We start from the raw sequence: 17,979 nt of genomic DNA on the forward strand, positions 1-17,979 counted from the left end.
ACAGAAACAGTCCATTCGGCCCATCAGCGTGTCGCTCCTGTCCCGTGAGGGTGAGTCACAGACACGACACCACAGAAACAGTCCACTCGGCCCATCAGCGTGTCGTTCCTGTCCCGTGAGGGTGAGTCACAGACACGACACCACAGAAACAGTCCATTCGGCCCATCAGCGTGTCGTTCCTGTCCCGTGAGGGTGATCCACAGACACGACACCACAGAAACAGTCCATTCGGCCCATCAGCGTGTCGTTCCTGTCCCGTGAGGGTGATCCACAGACACGACACCACAGAAACAGTCCACTCGGCCCATCAGCGTGTCGTTCCTGTCCCGTGAGGGTGATCCACAGACACGACACCGCAGAAACAATCACCTTGACCCATCAACCCGTCGTTCCTGTCCCGTGAGGGTGATCCACAGACACGACACCGCAGAAACAGTCCATTCGGCCCATCAGCGTGTCGTTCCTGTCCCGTGAGGGTGATCCACAGACACGACACCACAGAAACAGTCCACTCGGCCCATCAGCGTGTCGTTCCTGTCCCGTGAGGGTGATCCACAGACACGACACCGCAGAAACAGTCCATTCGGCCCATCAGCGTGTCGTTCCTGTCCCGTGAGGGTGATCCACAGACACGACACCACAGAAACAGTCCACTCGGCCCATCAGCGTGTCGTTCCTGTCCCGTGAGGGTGATCCACAGACACGACACCACAGAAACAGTCCATTCGGCCCATCAGCGTGTCGTTACTGTCCCGTAAGGGTGATCCACAGAAACAATCCATTCGGCCCAGCAGCGTGTCGTTCCTGTCCCGTGATGGTGAGACACAGACATGACACCACAGAAACAGTCCATTCGGCCCATCAGCGTGTCGTTCCTGTCCTGTGAGGGTGAGTCACAGACACGACACCACAGAAACAGTCCATTCGGCCCATCAGCGTGTCGGTTCCTGTCCCGTGATGGTGAGACACAGACATGACACCACAGAAACAGTCCATTCGGCCCATCAGCGTGTCGTTCCTGTCCCGTTAGACTGAGTCAGCAACCCGACAGGACCCATCATCCTAACATTAATGTTCCGTTTGAGTCAGTCTCAGAACGTAGAGCACAGAAACAGACTCTTCGTATCTTATCCTGGCTGTGAGAGTCAATTACAGACACAACACCACATAGACCATCAGGGCCATTATCTTGTTATTCCTCGCACATTAGAGTCAGCCACAGACGTGACAGCGAAGAAAAAGGACCTTCGGCCCACTTTTCAAATGATCCATTTCTGCACCTGAAATAATTATTATGGTCTGGCCACATGACCCGCAGACCGACAGAGCAATTTCCTGTTCCTTCTCGGCCAGGCGGAGGCAGATTTACACCCTCAGTCTGCCTTTGCTGGAGAGGTTCAGAGGTTGGATTAGACGGTTGGTGAATAGTTAAATGGGACAGTTAAAAGACAAAGTTTTTATTGTGTAGAAAGCCACTATATATTTGCAATTTATTCTGCATAAGCATACGTTTTCATTTGTTTCTTTTCTTCTAAATAACTTTAGGGCAGTTTTTATACTTTTTTTTCCCCCACCTGGCGGTAAATAAAACTCCTTGCACCCCCCGTGTTGGTGCGGACTGCCATCGGTTTGATTTTTAACTGGTGACCCTCGTCGTGTACACTTCCCCACACCTGATAGCTAGGTGTGACACCCCGAAATGCCCATTAGATTGTCCCAGAGCAAAGACCATTTCAAACTGTTCACAAGTTAGCTGTCTCCATCTTCCAGAATAGCAAAACCAAAGTTCAACGTTCAAACTGTATTTATAACTAAAGTACCTTAAGATTCATCTGTGTGCACCTCAGAATCTACTACATACCCCCAAATCTACCCACACACGCACAATCAAATTCGAGTGCATGCTCTTATTCGACAACACACCCCCATATCAGAGTGCACCCCCATATTAGCCGACACATCCCCAGATCTGTGCCGGTCACAAATCCATGTGCATCCCCAAATCCCAATGCATCCCACAAGTCAGTGTGCACCGTCAAATCCATGACATCCCTAAATCTGCGTGCAATCCTAAATCTATCTGCACCCTCAAATCCGTGTGCAGCCCAAACCCGCTGACACCACCGCGAGCAAATTAGATTATCCCAGAGCAGGAACAATGTCAAACAGTTCACAAAAGAGCTCGCTCCACCTTACAAAACTGGCAAGGACAAAGTTCAAATTCAAACTGTGTATATCAGTAAAGTATCTGTGAATGAAGCAACGTTGAGATTCATCACAGCTCAAATCGACCTACACCACCTGATCCCCCACATTCACCCACACACCCCTCAGTCTGTGCACTTCCCCAACCCTGTGCGCACTCCTAAACCCACTGACACCACACATACGTATTATATTACCCCACCGCAAGAATCATTTTAAACTGTTCAGTAAACAGCTGCCTCCACCTTAAACCAATATCAAGAACAAAGTTCAAAGTGTATTTATTGTTAATGTATCAAAAACGAAAAACCGTCCGTTTCATCACAATCCCAAATCTGTGAGCACCCCAAATCCGTGTCCGCAAACATAACTATGTACATCCCCCAAATCTGTGTGCACTGACAAATCGGTATGCACCCCAAACCCACTGACACCCTACAAATGCACATTAGATTATACCAGACTAAGAATCATTTCAAACAGATCCTAAACAGCTGTCCTACCTTAAAAATAATCAAGAACAAAGTTCAAACTTCAAAATTTATTATTTAAGTATCTATAAATGTAACAACCTTGAGATTGGTCACCACTCCAAATCCACCGACACTCCCAAATGTGCTCTGTGTGAGAAGTCAGAGTGTGGCAGTAGATAGTTGCCTCTCTGACTGAAGGTCTGTGACTAGTGATGTGCCGCAGGGATCCATGCTGGATCCTTTGTTGCTTGTCATCTACATCAACGATCTGGACGATAATGTGATAAACTGGATCAGAAAATTTGCTAATGCCACCAAGATTGAGGTTGTAGTGGACAGTGGAGAAGTCTATCATCGTTTTCAGCGGGATCAGAACCAGCTGGAAACATGGGTTGAAAAATAGCAAATGGAATTTAATGTAAACAAGAGGGAGGTGTTGCACTTCGACAGAACCAAGCAGAGAGCTCTTACAAAGTAAACGGAAGTATATTCGGATTGGAGGGTTGTGACTCGTGGTGTCCCACAAGGGTCCGTTCTGGGACCTCTGGTTTTCGTGATTTTTATTAACCACCTGGATGTCGGGGTAGAAGGGTGGGTTGGCAAGTTTGCAGACGACACAAAGGTTGGTGGTGTTGTAGATAGTGTAGAGGATTGTCAAAGATTGCAGATAGACATTGATAGGATGCAGAAGTGGGCTGCGAAGTGGCAGATGGAGCTCAACCCGGAGAAGTGTGAGGTGGTACACTTTGGAAGGACAAACTCCAAGGCAGAGTACAAAGTAAATGGCAGGATACTTGGTAGTGTGGAGGAGCAGAGGGATCTGCGGGTACCTCTCCACAGATCCGAGAAAGTTGCCTCACAAGTGGATAGGGTAGTGACGAAAGCTTATGGGGTGTTAGTTTTCATAAGTCGAGGGATAGAGTTTAAGGGTCGCGATGTAATGTTGCAGCTCTATAAAACTCTGGTTAGGCCACACTTGGAGTACTGTGTCCAGTTCTGGTCACCTCACTATAGGAAGGATGTGGAAGCACTGGAAAGGGTACAGAAGAGATTTACCAGGATGCTGCCTGGTTTAGAGAGTATGCATTATGATCAGAGATTAAGGGAGCTGGGCTTTACTCCATGGAGAGAAGGAGGATGAGAGGAGACATGGCAGAGGTATACAAGATATTAAGACTAATAGATAGAGTGGACAGTCAGCGCCTCTTCCCCAGGGCACCAACGGTCAGTACAAGAGGATATGGCTTTAAGGTAAGGGGTGGGAAGTTCAAGGGGTATATTAGAAGATGTTTTTTTACTAGAGTGTGGTTGGTGCGTGGAATGCACTGCCTGAGTCAGTGGTGGAGGCAGATACATTCGTGGAATTTAAGAGCCTGCTAGGCAAATATATGGAAGAATTTAAGGTGGAGGTTATATGGGAGGTAGGGTTTAAGGTTCGGAACAAAATTGTGGGCCGAAGGGCCTGTACTGTGCTGTAATATTCTATGTTCCTACAACGGTGGTCGCTGATTTGTTGTGAGTCTGTCTGAGGACGGACTGCGGCCGGGAAGAGTGTATGTCAGTCCCAGTTTGTTCTCAGGATGAAAGGAGTTTCCCTGGTGCTCAAAGTTCAAAGTACATTTTATTATCAGAGTAGAGATAACGAGACATTAAATAACTGCAGCGGCTGCTGATCGATTTCTGTAGCTCTCGCCGCTCCCCCGTTCAATCAGATAGGCTGAAAGCCAAGGGAGTACAAGAGGCAAAGGTAAACTCGTGTTTCAGAAAATAAGAAACAGAAGCAGGGGTTGCCATTCGGCCCCCCACGCTGGTCTGCTTTTCACTCAGAACATGCCCCATCTTTGACCTCAGCGACACTGTCCTGCAGCGTTCTCAGCATCGCAGAGCCCCTAAATTTGCTCTTTGAATTTAGAAACCTTGTGGAGAAAATTCCAAAGATTCACTGCACTCTGGGTGAGAAAATTTCTCCTCATCTCTGTCCTGCTGAGCTGACGCGGATTTTGAGTCTGTGAGACTCCCCAGCCAGGGGAGACATCATTCCTGTCCCTTCCCTGTAAATACCCTCTGAGAATGTGTCTGTCCCAGTCAGAACACCTCTTATTTATGTCATTCTGAGACTGGCCCAGTGCGATAATTGGATTCGGGAGCAACTCAATGCATGAACAAGTCAGTGCATTTACCCTGTATTGTTCAGGAGTCTGATGGTTGAGGTGCAGTAACTGTTCCTGAACCTGGTCCGAGTCCTGAGGCTCTTGTACCTTCTACCAGATTGCAGCACCGAGAAAAGAGCCTGGCCTGGGTGGTGAGCATCTCTGATGATGGATGCTGATTTGCTACGACAGCGTTTCAAGTAGATGTGCTCAATGGTTGGGTGGGCACAACCCGTGAAGTACTGGGCTGAATCCAATACTTTGTGTCGGTTCATCAAGAGGGCGATGAACTACTTTGGTCATCGCGATCCATGTGAACCTCTCAGACCAGCAATTTTGACCTCAAGAACATCAGACTATGCTCAGCACAGAATGCCCTGCAGTTAATGCAGGGGAAGAGCTGGATGTGTAAACGCAACTTTGCTGGATTAAATAACGACAGCACAAAAAAGATCGTTACTTATCTTTCCACACGTTTATTCCTTCGAGCTCAGCCGGCGAGTGAACTTGGACCCGACATCAGGGAGAGACCCTTTCTCATCGCCCCGGCGGTTCTACAAGTTCACTGCCCGATGTCAGAATTGTTAGAAGTTATAAGGCCACCGATACAAATAACCAATCAGTTTGATAACCATTCAAGTCAATGGATTATTGATACAGAGGACAATCAGTTTGATAACTATTCCGGTCACGTCAATGGACTATTGATGCAGAGAACAATCAGTTTGATAAATATTCCAGCCAAGTTAATGGACTATTGATACAAAAGTGCAATCAATTTGTTAGACACTCCAGCCACCTTAATTAAAGAAAGGAATGTCCTACCTGGTTTGCTGGAACCACAACTTAATTACAAAGATAAGAAAATCCGTCAAATTTGTGCTTGAATTAAGAAAGGAATGTTGTGTCTAATTTCCATCAGGTACTGCTTTTCGTCATAATCAAAAGGTGTGAAAAGCCCAGAGACATCTTATGTGGATCTGGCCGAACTTTAACCCTTATCTTGCTTCAAAGAAAGCAGCTGTGAGACATTATTCAAACACACTGCAGTCACAGACATAGTCAGTACTGAATCCATTGTTTACAGGAATCTGAGAATCCCCCATTCCGTTAAACTTATCGTGTGTTCCCAGATCCTTCTGGTCTACCGACTCCCCAGGACCCGAATGCTCACCGTGTCTTCATGCACCCCCAAATCAGTGCACACCCCGAAATCCATCCTTTGAATATGAAATAACATTTGATGAGTTTCCAGCAGTAAATCTGACCCGCTGCGAGAACGACCTGTTTTACCAGAAGGTTCACCAGATGGATTCCTGGGATGGCAGGACTTCCATATGATGAAAGACTGGATCGACTAGGCTTATACTCGTGGGAATTTACAACATTGAGGGGGGATCCTATTGAAACATATAAAATCCTAAAGGGATTGGACAGGCTAGATGCAGGAAGTTTGTTCCCGATGTTGGGGGAAGTCCAGAACGAGGGGTCACAGTTTGAGGATAAAGGGGAAACCTTTCAAGACCGAGATGAGGAAAAACTTCTTCACACGAGAGTGGTGAATCTGTGGAATTCCCTGCCGCAGGAAACAGTTGAGGCCAGTTCATTGGCTATATTTAAGAGGGAGTTTAATATGGCCCTTGTGGCTAAAGGGACCAGGGGGTATGGGGGGAAGGCTGGTACTGGGTTCTGAGTTGGATGATCAGCCATGATCATACTGAATGGCGGTGCAGGCTCGAAGGGCCGAATGGCATACTCCTGCACCTATTCTCTATGTTTCTATGTTTCTAAGATTCTTGAAAACGGGAGGGAATCTGAACATATTACAACTTTACATGGACAAATTTCCTCCACCCACTGTAAGGACGAAATGATGGCAACCTGTTCTGCTGTATCTCCTGATAAATGGTTGGTTGGTCGTTTCTTTCTCGTTACCAAAAATTCAGCCACAAAGCAGCCACTTAAACAATCCCAGTTAAATTATACTTTGATCCTACTGTCAAAATGGTTAACCTTTCTCAATAATTTTCCTTAATATATACTGAACCAACAGATTCTCAGGCATAACAGAATCCTCAGACTTAATTAAATCGGGTATCTAAAATCAACTAAAGGCACTGAAGGAAACAATGTGGGGTTATCGAGAACGCGACTGTGGAACAGTTTGCATAATTCAACAAACCCATTATTTCAAGCGTGATAAGAACCCAGTTGCTCAAAATTTAAAAAAAAAACAGTCTTCCTGTGAAGTTCCCAACAGTCCCTCAACACACCTTCAACAGGATGATCATTTATCATATTGTGAAATAATAAATATTGTCTTGTAGGGTCCCAATCTCTATCTTATAGAAACCCGAATACAACGTGCCCATCAGTACCTGCACAAGATGTCCAAATTAAAACTCTCAGAAAAAAATATTATACAATCGCCCCCTCAATCCAATTTCCAAAAGTTAATCAAAAGTCCCTCCTTCCATAAATATCATCTGCCTATCCGATATCAAAAATACTGCTATTACAACATCTTTATTTAACTGTGTTTTCCTAATGTCATTTTTCAAACATAAAACTGAATCCAATGCCATTCTACCCTTCAGAAATCTAATAAAAACTCTGATAAAACGCGAAGTCATCTCTCTGTTCCAAAATATTATTCAGACGCTCAAATATCAGACATTCCATCAGTCTGCATAAATGAGACATTAATGATATAGGCCTATAACCAGAAGGATCAGACGGGGATCTCCCAGGTTTCAGAATAAGCACAACTACAACCATTTTCCACCAGGAAGGAAGATGGCCAAACCTCCAAATACAATTCAGAAATTATAATATTATCTCAAGAGATTTGCCAGTCACATGTCGAATCAGACAATAACATAGCTCAACCCTTCCCGGAGACGTCTGACCTGCCGATTCCGTACAATATTATCACAATATGTCCTCCAGAAAACCTTTTTCGGTATCTTCTCCACTTTCCTCATCACGGCCTGTGTCCTTTTATACATAATGAGGTCACTCGGAGACTGATACTTCTTCACTTTCCGAAACACCTTATTTCTCTCCCTAATTGCCTCTGCACGGTCCTCAGTCTACTATGGTACAGGACTTCTCCCATTAATTCTGTTTGTAATGGGAATCACTTCCAACACAGTCTCCTGAATAACATGACATAACTTTTCAGTGTTAAAATACACATCTTCCGCAACATTCTGTAGCAGTTCCTTCCAGAACTACTATCAACATTAAATCTCGTACCCATTCAGACACACAAGTTGAGAAACTCTTCGACAATCAAACCATTACCATCATTCCACAATCAACCCCACAGTGAATTATGTGCGTTAAAATCCCCACACCATACAACCCTTAGTGAGCGAGATCGACATATAGTTCCTCACAAATCAATTGAAAGTTTTCCACAAGGTTTGTAAAAACTAACCACTTTTGTACACCTGCCTGCTGAATGTAATATTTCTACTACAAGTTACTCGTACGTTTCATTCACTTTCACAACTCTACACCCTGCCCCTTCCCTTATAAAACTGGCAACACCACTCCTCTATCAACCAACCCATCACGACCACTAACAACATAACCCTACACACAAAAAAAAACTTTACATGTGCAAATACCAGGTTTCCTCAATGCATATAACATTGGGAGAATCTGACTGACAAACCAGAAATAAACCTCTTAAAGTTTTGAACATTATAAATCTGGCTTCTCGTATCCCACTGCAATATATTTAATCCCATTATGAACCTTCACAAGGTAGACTGGGATACAGATACCCCACCCATCAGAGGTTTATTTACAGCTTCCCACAGAACACCAGCTACACCGAGATACCTTCCTGCAGCTTTCACAATAATTTTAATTTCCTCAGTGGGGCGAGAAGTCTGATCAGTACAATTCACCACATCCATTATAATCATGGGAAACTTCATTTTATCCAGCAGTAAAATATCTTTAGTGAGAGAACTGTGATGGTGACATATACTGTACATATATCCGCTGACGTCACAGTCTGTTCTCTGACTGGGAACACTTTATCCAGTTTACCTGCTCTACTTGCTGTACTTGTCCTTGAACAGGCCCTTCTGCTCACTGTGTTGTTCTGAACCAACTGAACCGGTCATTTCATGCCTTACTAAACCAATCCCTCTGCCTACACAAGGTCCACATCACTCCATTCTCCACACATCTAGGTGGTATCTAATAGCCTCTATCACATCTGCCTCCAGCACCACCCCTGACAGTCACTCCAGACACTCACCACGATGGGTATGAAAAACAAAACTTGCAGTTCACTTCTCCTTTAAAAATTCTGAGTCAGATTTTTAACATCATTGTCTTTTGTAACCGCTATTTTCAAACAGCAACTGTGCAGAGAAAAGATGCAAAATTACACTAAACTACAAAATACATAAGTAGTGCAAAAGGACCAGTGAGGTAGTTTTTCCCCTTTCTCCTGAAGTGCATGTCCTCTGGTATTAGACATTTCCTCCACAGAGATCAAAATACCGGTTGTCCACTCTGTCTGTGCCTCTCACGTTCCTGTAAACATTTGTCAGACCTCCCTCAGTCTCAGCCGCTCCAGAGAAACTAGATCCCGAGATTGTCCAGCCTCACTTTATCCGAGCAGCATCCTGTTAAGCCTTGTCTACTCACCTTTCGTCCTCCATCGCTCCAAGGGGAAAAGGCCAAGTTCACTCAATATATTCTCATAAGGCATGCTGTGTCAGTACTGTAAGAGAGAGGTTCTATCCCGAACAACGACTCTATTCCCCCCAACAGATGCTGCCTGACTTGCGAAAGTTCTTGAAAAGTTGTATTCAGTTCTGCTTAGCATTCTGTACAAAGGGTGTTTTGTGCTGGAAGACTGCAGAAGAGATTCATCATCAGTGAGGGGGCTTGTGTCCAGACCATACGTGATCAGGGCAGAACCAACAGTTTTGGGCCCCATATCTCAGAAAGGATGTGTTGTCATTGGAGAGAGTCCAAAGGAGGTTCAGAAGAATAATTCTGGGAAGGAAGGGGTTAACATGTGAGGAGCATTTGTCAACTTTCAGCATGGTCAGCCTGGAATTCTGAAGAATGCAGAGGGGATCTCATTGAAACCTGTTGAATGCTGAAAGGACCAGATAAGGTGGATGTGGAGAGGATGTTTCCGATGGTGGGGAGATCAAGATCCAGAGGGCACAGCCACAAAATGAGGGTCCACCTTTTCAAACAGAGGTAAGGCGGATTTTTTTTTATTAGCCAAGCAGTATTGGATCTGTGGAATGCTCTGCACAGACTGCAGTAGAGGCCAAGTCTGTGGGTATATTTCAGGAGGAAGTTGATAGTTTCCTGATCGGTTAAGAGCATCAAAGGATACGGCGAGAGGTCAGGTGTATGGAATTGAGTGTGATCCAGGATCAACGATGACATAAAGGCAACAGAATCGATGGGCTGAATGGCCTAATTCTGTTCCGATCACTTATGGTCTTATGGACACAAACCCCCTCAATCGTGATGAATCTCCTCTGCAGTCTTCCAGCACAAAACACCCTTCGTACAGAATGCTAAGCAGAACTGAATGCAACTTTTCAAGAACTTTGGCAAGTCCGGCAGCATCTATTGAGGGAAATAGAGTCGATGTTTGGGACAGAACCCCTCCCTTACAGCACTGACACAGGCCCTTCTGCCCAACCTTTACATACTGTCCTGGTGTCCATTTAAACTAATCCCTCTACCTGCCTTTGACACAGAACATAGAAATCTACAGCACATTACAGGCCCTTCGGCCCACAATGTTGTGTTGACAATGTAACCTACTCCAGAAACTGCCTAGGATTTCCCTATCGGATAGCCGTCAATTTTTCTAAGCTCCATGTACCTATCTAAGAGTCTCTTACAAGATCCTTTTGTTTCTGCGTCTACCACCGTCACTGGCAGTGCAGTCCACACACCGACCACTCTCTGTGTGAAAAACCTACCCCTGACATCTCCCTTGCACCGACTTCAAAGCACCTTAAAACTATGTCGCGTCATGCTAGTCATTTCACTCCCTCTTTCGTATCCACATTCTTTTTGTAGTAAGGTGAGGTGACCAGAATTGAACACAGTACTCCAAGTTGGGTGTAACTAAGGCCTTATATAGCTTCAACATTCCCTCACAGCTCTTGAACTCAGTCCCAGGGTTGATGAATCCATCACACCAGACGCCTTCTTAACAACACTGCCAACCTGCGCAGCAGCTTTGAGTGTCGTATGGACACGGTCCTCAAGATCTGTCAGACTCTCCACACTGCCAAAAGCCTTACCATTAGTATTATATTCTGTGCCGAAGCAGACTCACTGAGGCGCAAAGGGGAACCGCGCCCGTCCCTGTGGATGCCGAGATCGGCGACCACCAACAGCAGCAACTCGCTGAACTCCGCCACGGCGATGGAGCAGAAGAGGAGGGGTTGAACATGGTTCAGGTTTCCAACCGGCCTATCGTAGCTCAGACCCACCTCTGAACCCTGCTGTTATTGGCAGCCATGCCTGTCGGTCAAATGAGAACTCACACTGATTAGTTAATGTGAACGTCAGTCAGCCTTCCTATCTTTATGAGCTTGAGTTTGGATTTATTTCGGGGACAGGAGCCACTTCTAAGAGCTGAAAGACTTGGTAAAGCAAATTGGGAGAAATGTAAGTTATTATGTGATGATGCATCAGTCTCCGAGTGACATTATTAAAAATAAAAGGGCACAGGGCGTGGTGAGGAAGGTGGTGATTTACTGGAATCATATTGAGATAATATTTGAAGGGATATTAAACTTGGAGATGTTGGTGATGTGGTGAAGGAAATGGGGGGATTTGAAGTGATCATACTATTCCAGTGTTAATTAATGAAGGCAAAATGATTGTTACTGAAACAGGGAAGGTTGTGTTACTGGCTGGGTCATTTACTGTCATTCATAATCAAGACAATTTAAGTGACGATGTTAAACAATGTAGGGACATGTTTTTCAGTGAATACTGTACCCTGATGTGTTGGAAGTCAGCTGTTGCAATGATAGTATCACTGATGTAGAGTTTTCTTTGTAGGAATTTAAGAAGTCTACTATTAATGCAGGTCAGGTGCCCCAGGAAAGGGTGATGTATGTAATTGTAATTCTCTCTTGTGAAAATATTAAATGTTTGCATTGTGTTTGGAGATGAGGCCATCTTCCTCCCTCATGGAATATGGCGGCAGTTGTGCCTGTTCTGAAACCTGGGAGATCCCCGTCTGATCCTTCTCGTTTTGGGCCTATATCGTTAATTACTCATTTATGTAAACTGATGGAATGTATGGTAATCGAATGCTTGAGTTATATTTTGGAAAAGAGAGGTGATATAGCATTTTATCAGAGTGGATTTGGAAGAGTAGAATAAAATTGGATTCAGTTTTAGGTTTGGAAGGTGATATTGGGAAAGCACAGGTAAATAAAGATGTTGTAATAGCAGTATTCTTTAATATTGCAAATGCATATGATATGTTATGGAAGGAAGGACTTTTGATTAAATTTTGGAAATTAGGAATGAGGGAAGATTGCATAATTTATCTGAGTTTCTTATTTGGATGGACTGTGCAGGAATGGGTGGGCATATTATGTTTGTGTTTCTACGAGATAGAGAATGGGACCCCACAAGGCAGTATTTGTAGCCCTTCATTATTTAATATTATGATAAATGATATTTTCTCTGAGATAGGTACACTGGTGGGTAAATCACTATATGCAGATGATGTAACTTTATAGATTAGAGGTGGTATTTCAATTTTACTGTAAATAGGATGCAATTTACAATTAATAGGTCAAACAGTGGGGAAATAGATGAAAATTTTAAGCTTTCAGTCACTAAAACATCTTATGTGTTTTACAAACAGGATTAATAGACCTGCACATGATTTGAATTTATATATTAAACTCTCGAGGAATTGTCAGCAGTAAGTTTTCCAGGCATGTGGATGTATGATAAACTGACATGGAAGCACTACATCAGAAAAATAATTGATATGTGTGGGTATTCTGGGGTGCATCATGAAAATCTTTGTTGATCATTTATATTTGTTTAATTCGATCTGTTCTTGATTCTGGCTGTGTGGCTTAAGGATCAGCTTCATCTTCAATTGATGTCTCAGCAGTATAATTCAACACATCTTTATAAATATCAGAAACTTTATTTTATCCAGCAGTAAAGTATCTGTGATGACGGCATATATCCACTGACGTCACAGTCTGTTCTCTGACTGGGAACACTTTATCCAGTTTACCTGCTCTACTCGCTGTACTTGTCCTTGAACAGGCCCTTCTGCTCCTTGTGTTGTTCTGAACCAACTGAACCAGTCATTTCATGCCTTACTAAACCAATCCCTCTGCCTACACAAGGTCCACATCACTCCATTCTCCACACATTCAGGTGGTATCTAATAACCTCTATCACATCTGCCTCCACCACCACCCCTGACATTCACTCCAGACACTCACTACAATGGGTATGAAAAACAAAACTTGCAATGCAAACTCCTTTAAACATGCTGAATCAGATTGTTAACAGCATTGTTTTTTTTTCTAAATGTTGTTAACATCAGCTGTGTGGAGAAAAGTTGCATAATTACACTAAATTACAAAATACATAAACAGTGCAAAAAGGACCAATGAGGTAGTTTTTCCCCTTTCTCCTGAAGTGCATGCCCTCTGGTATTAGACATTTCCTCCATAGAGATCAAAATACCGGTTGTCCACTCTGTCTGTGCCTCTCACGTTCCTGTAAACATTTGTCAGACATCCCTCAGCCTCAGCTGCTCCAAAGAAACTAGATCCCTAGATTGTCCACTCTCACTTTATCCGAGCAGCATCCTGTTAAGCTTTGTCTACTCACCTCTCCACCTCCATCGCTCCAAGGGGAAAAGGCCAAGTTCACTCTATCTATTCTCATAAGGCATGCTCTCCAATCCAAGAACAACGTGATTGTAAATCTCCTCTGCACTCTCTCTATAGTATCCACATCCTCCTAGTGAGGTGACGAGAGCGGAACACAGTACTCCAAGTTCAGTGTAAGTAAGGCCTTATATAACTTCAACGTTCCCTGACAGCTCTTGAACTCAGCTGTATGTGATTCTCTTTTGTGAAAATACTAAATTTTTGAATTGTGTTTGGAGATCAGGCCATCTTCCTCCCTCATGGAATATGGCAGCAGTTGTACCTGTTCTGAAACCTGGGAGATCCCCGTCCGATCCTTCTCGTTTTGGGCCGATGTTGTTAATTACCCATTTATGTAAACTGATGGAATGTATGGTAATTGAGTGCTTGAGTTATATTTTGGAAAGGAGGTGATAATAGTGTTTTATCACAGTAGGTTTTGCAAGGGCAGAATTACATTGGATGCAGTTTCAGGTTTGGAAAATGATATTAGGAAATCACAGTTAAATAAAGATGTTGTAATAGCAGTATTTTTTAATATTGTATGATATTTTATGGAAGGAAGGACTTTTGATTAAATTTTGGAAATTAGGAGTGAGGGGAGATTGCATAATTTATCTGAGTCTTTTATTTGGATGGACTGTGCAGGTACGGGTGGGCATGTTATGTTTGTGTTTCTATGAGATAGAGAATGGGACCCCACAAAGCAGTATTTGGAGCCCTTTATTATTTAATATTACGATTAATAATATTTTCTCTGGTGGGTTAATCACTTTATGCAGATGATGTAGCTTTATAGATTAGTGGTAGTATTTCAATTTTACTGTAAATAGGATGAAATTTACAATTAATTGGTCAAACAGTCGGGAAATTCTAACAGGATTAATAGACCTGCACTTGATTTGAAATTATATAGTCAAACTCCTGAAAATATGTCAGTGGTGAGATTTCCAGGCAAGTGGGTGGATAATAAGCTGACATGGATGCACCATATCAGTAAAATAATTGATAACTGTAAAGGAGCATTAAATATCCTCAGGCGTCTGTGTGGGTGTTCTTGGAGTGCAACATGAAAATCTTTGTCGACCATTTATATTTGTCTAATTCAATCTGTTCTTGATTCTGGCTGTGTGGCTTATGGATCAGTTTCATGTTCAACTTTAAAATGTTTGTGTCTGATACAACCACAGGCTTTAAGATTGTGCTGTGGTGCAGTGAGGTCGACCCCTGCTTTGGCTTTCCTGGTTGAAATGGGACAATCGCCCTTCCAGGGACAGAGGTTGGAGTTGATGTTAACAAATTGGATTAATTTGAGGGTGCAAAGAAATTATCATCCTGTGCTAGAGGACAGGTACCTTTACAGAACACATAAACTAGTTGGGCTTATAGAAGAAGGGCTTTAAACAAGAACGGAAGAAATGATATTGACACGACATAGAATTGCCCAGACTATGCTTAATTATGCCTTGTATCTTATTAGAAAACTTCATTCTGTGTCGTGTACATATTGTCATTATGAAACTGGTAAACACGTACTATTTCAGTGTGAAGCAGATATGGTTGAAAAAAATCAAATGCAGTCTTCAGTACATTCTTTGGGGGTGGGGGATTGATAGTTTTCAGATAAAAACTTTATTCTGTTAAGGGACTGACTTTAAATTATTTTGCAGTATTGAACGGGCAAAGGCCTATAATAATGGTAACGTCACAATTATATCGGGGACATCAATATGCAAAGGGTTGGGAAAATCAGGTTGCTGTTTGATTACGATAGGGCATTTGTTGAATGCCTACGAGACGGCTTCTTAAAGCAGCTTGTGTTTGGGCCTACTCGGGGAAAGTCAATCTTGGATTGGGTGTTGTACAATAACCCTGATCTTATTTGGGAGCTGAAAGTAAAGGAACCGTTCGGAGGCAGTGATTATAATATAATTGAATTCGTTCTGCAATTTGAGAGGGAGAAGCCTCAGTCACATGTATCGGTCTGGCAATGGAATGAAGGGAATTACGGAGGCATGAGAGAGGAATTTGCCCGGGTGAATTGGAGGAGGATACTGTGGGGATGACGGCTGAACAGAGGGGCTGACGTATCTGGGAATAGTTTACAAGGTGCAGGAGAGACATGTCCCACAGAAGAACTTATGAAATGGCAGGGGGAGGCATACGTGACTGACAAGGGAAGTTAAAGTCTGGGTATTACCGTAAGGGAATGGCATATAAGGTAGCAAAGGTGAGTGGGATGTTGGATTATTCGGATGCTTTGAAAATCCAACAAAAGGCAACAAAAAAGCCATAAAAATAGTAAAGATGAAATATGAGGCAAACTAGCCAATAATATAAATCAGGATACTAAAAGTTAGTTTTCAGTTACATGAAGAGTGAAAGGGAGATGAGAGTTGATATTGGACCATTGGAAAATGATGCTGGTGAGGTAGTGATGGGGGACAAAGAAATGTCAGATGAACTTAATGAACACTTTGTATCAATCTTCACTGTCTTTCCCAGTCAGCACCGCCCCCACTTGTCCCATTTAACCTGAACTCAGTGCGGGTGGATTTTAGGACCCGGGGGAGCTCAGGACCCGCCGCCCCGCGGCTGCTGCTGAATCCGCGGTGTTTCTGTTCTGTTGTCGGATGCGGTGAACGAGTTAAAATTAATGGATCGATAATTCTCATCTCGTGTTTATTTAACTGTCCGCACATTTATATTTGCAGGGACTTTACTCCTGACGCCGGTCCCGGGACCCGACCCGTTTACAGACCCGGAGCGGAACCGGAGCAGATTCTCAGCCACTGGTTTACATCCCCGGGCCAGAAGAGAGGATAAAGTTTCCCCGTGAATTTATTCCCAGTGAAGGTGTGGAGATGGGACTTGGTCTCCGCGTTGTAAAATGAAACTGTCCCGGACTGGTAACTGAGATAAACTCCCACCCTCCCGGGGAGGGGACCGGCAGGGAGACGGGACACAGGGGAGGGGCGACCACCGGACATGCCAAAGGACACGTCACAATCCCGATATAACTCGTCATCATCCCGCCCGATGACCCAGAATCCGGTCTCCGGACTCAGACTGACCCATCCCTTCCTCTCCACAGACTCTGCGGCGACTCCCAGAAACCAGTCCCAAATCCCCGTCACCTCCACCTCCCAGTAATGTCTCCCCGATGTGAATCCCTCCGATCCCAGCACACAAGCGCAGAATGTGAATCTCTTCCCGGTGTCAGGGAGATCCCTCCGGGTCTGGGTCCGGGTCCGGGTCCGGGTCTGGGTCCGGGTCCGGGTCTGGGTCCGGGTCCCGGTCCATCTCACACTCTTCCGATCCTCAGACACCTCGAGCCGCGGATGCGCCGTTTCCACATCCAGGGTGACAGAGACTGGGGGGAGAAGCAGAGAATTAGAGAGTCCCCGGGGATCGGGGGGAGACTCGGGCAGCGCGGCCCCGGGGATCGGGGGGAGACTCGGGCAGCGCGGCCCCGGGGATCGGGGGGGAGACTCGGGCAGCGCGGCTCCGGGGATCGGGGGGAGACTCGGGCAGCGCGACCCCGGGGATCGGGGGGAGACTCGGGCAGCGCGGCCCCGGGGATCGGGGGGAGACTCGGGCAGCACGGCCCCGGGGATCGTGGAAAGGCCGCTAGGCCTCAGGCGCGGTCGGGTGGCCGACATGAACCTTTCCCGAGGTTTGACTCGACGAAAACGGATGGACAACTAATGTCTCCCCAAGGGTTTTCCGCTGGACGGAGAGCAGAGATTTCCCGATCAAACAGACACAAAATGCTGGAGGAACCGAGCGGGTCAGGCAGCATGTGTGGAGAGAGATGGCCAGTCTACGGGTCAGGTCGACATCTTCCCTCAAGAACAGAAATAAATGAGGAAATAGACTGCAGTTTAGTTTTTTTTTTAGTTTAGGTTTTTTTTCCTCTTTATAAAATATCTTTTTCACGGTTAGTTACGAAGAGATTGGAAGGCTAAACGACATTTGTTACTTGGAATCTGTGCTTCTACATGCTAACCGTTCTTACTGTAATCCTGATCTCTTTGTATCATTATTATTATTGTGTTTATTAATTTTGAAACTTAATAAAAAGATTGAAAAATAAATAAAGACAGCAGAGACAAGTGTTGGAAAGGGTTGGATTAAGATGAGAAGGGGGTGAGTGAACGGATTTAAACAACAGGTCATATTGTTTCTTCGGCCCAAATTGTTCGTGTCGACCAA

General features: G+C 44.5%; 1 pseudogene; it reads right to left on the bottom strand.

The window, feature by feature from the left end:
* Positions 1-1,589: 1,589 nt before the first annotated feature.
* On the bottom strand, positions 1,590-17,811 carry LOC134340946 (E3 ubiquitin-protein ligase TRIM39-like; annotated as a pseudogene).
* Positions 17,812-17,979: the final 168 nt, after the last annotated feature.

The sequence above is a fragment of the Mobula hypostoma genome, chromosome X2 (assembly GCF_963921235.1).
Source record: "Mobula hypostoma chromosome X2, sMobHyp1.1, whole genome shotgun sequence".
NCBI lineage: Eukaryota > Metazoa > Chordata > Chondrichthyes > Myliobatiformes > Myliobatidae > Mobula > Mobula hypostoma.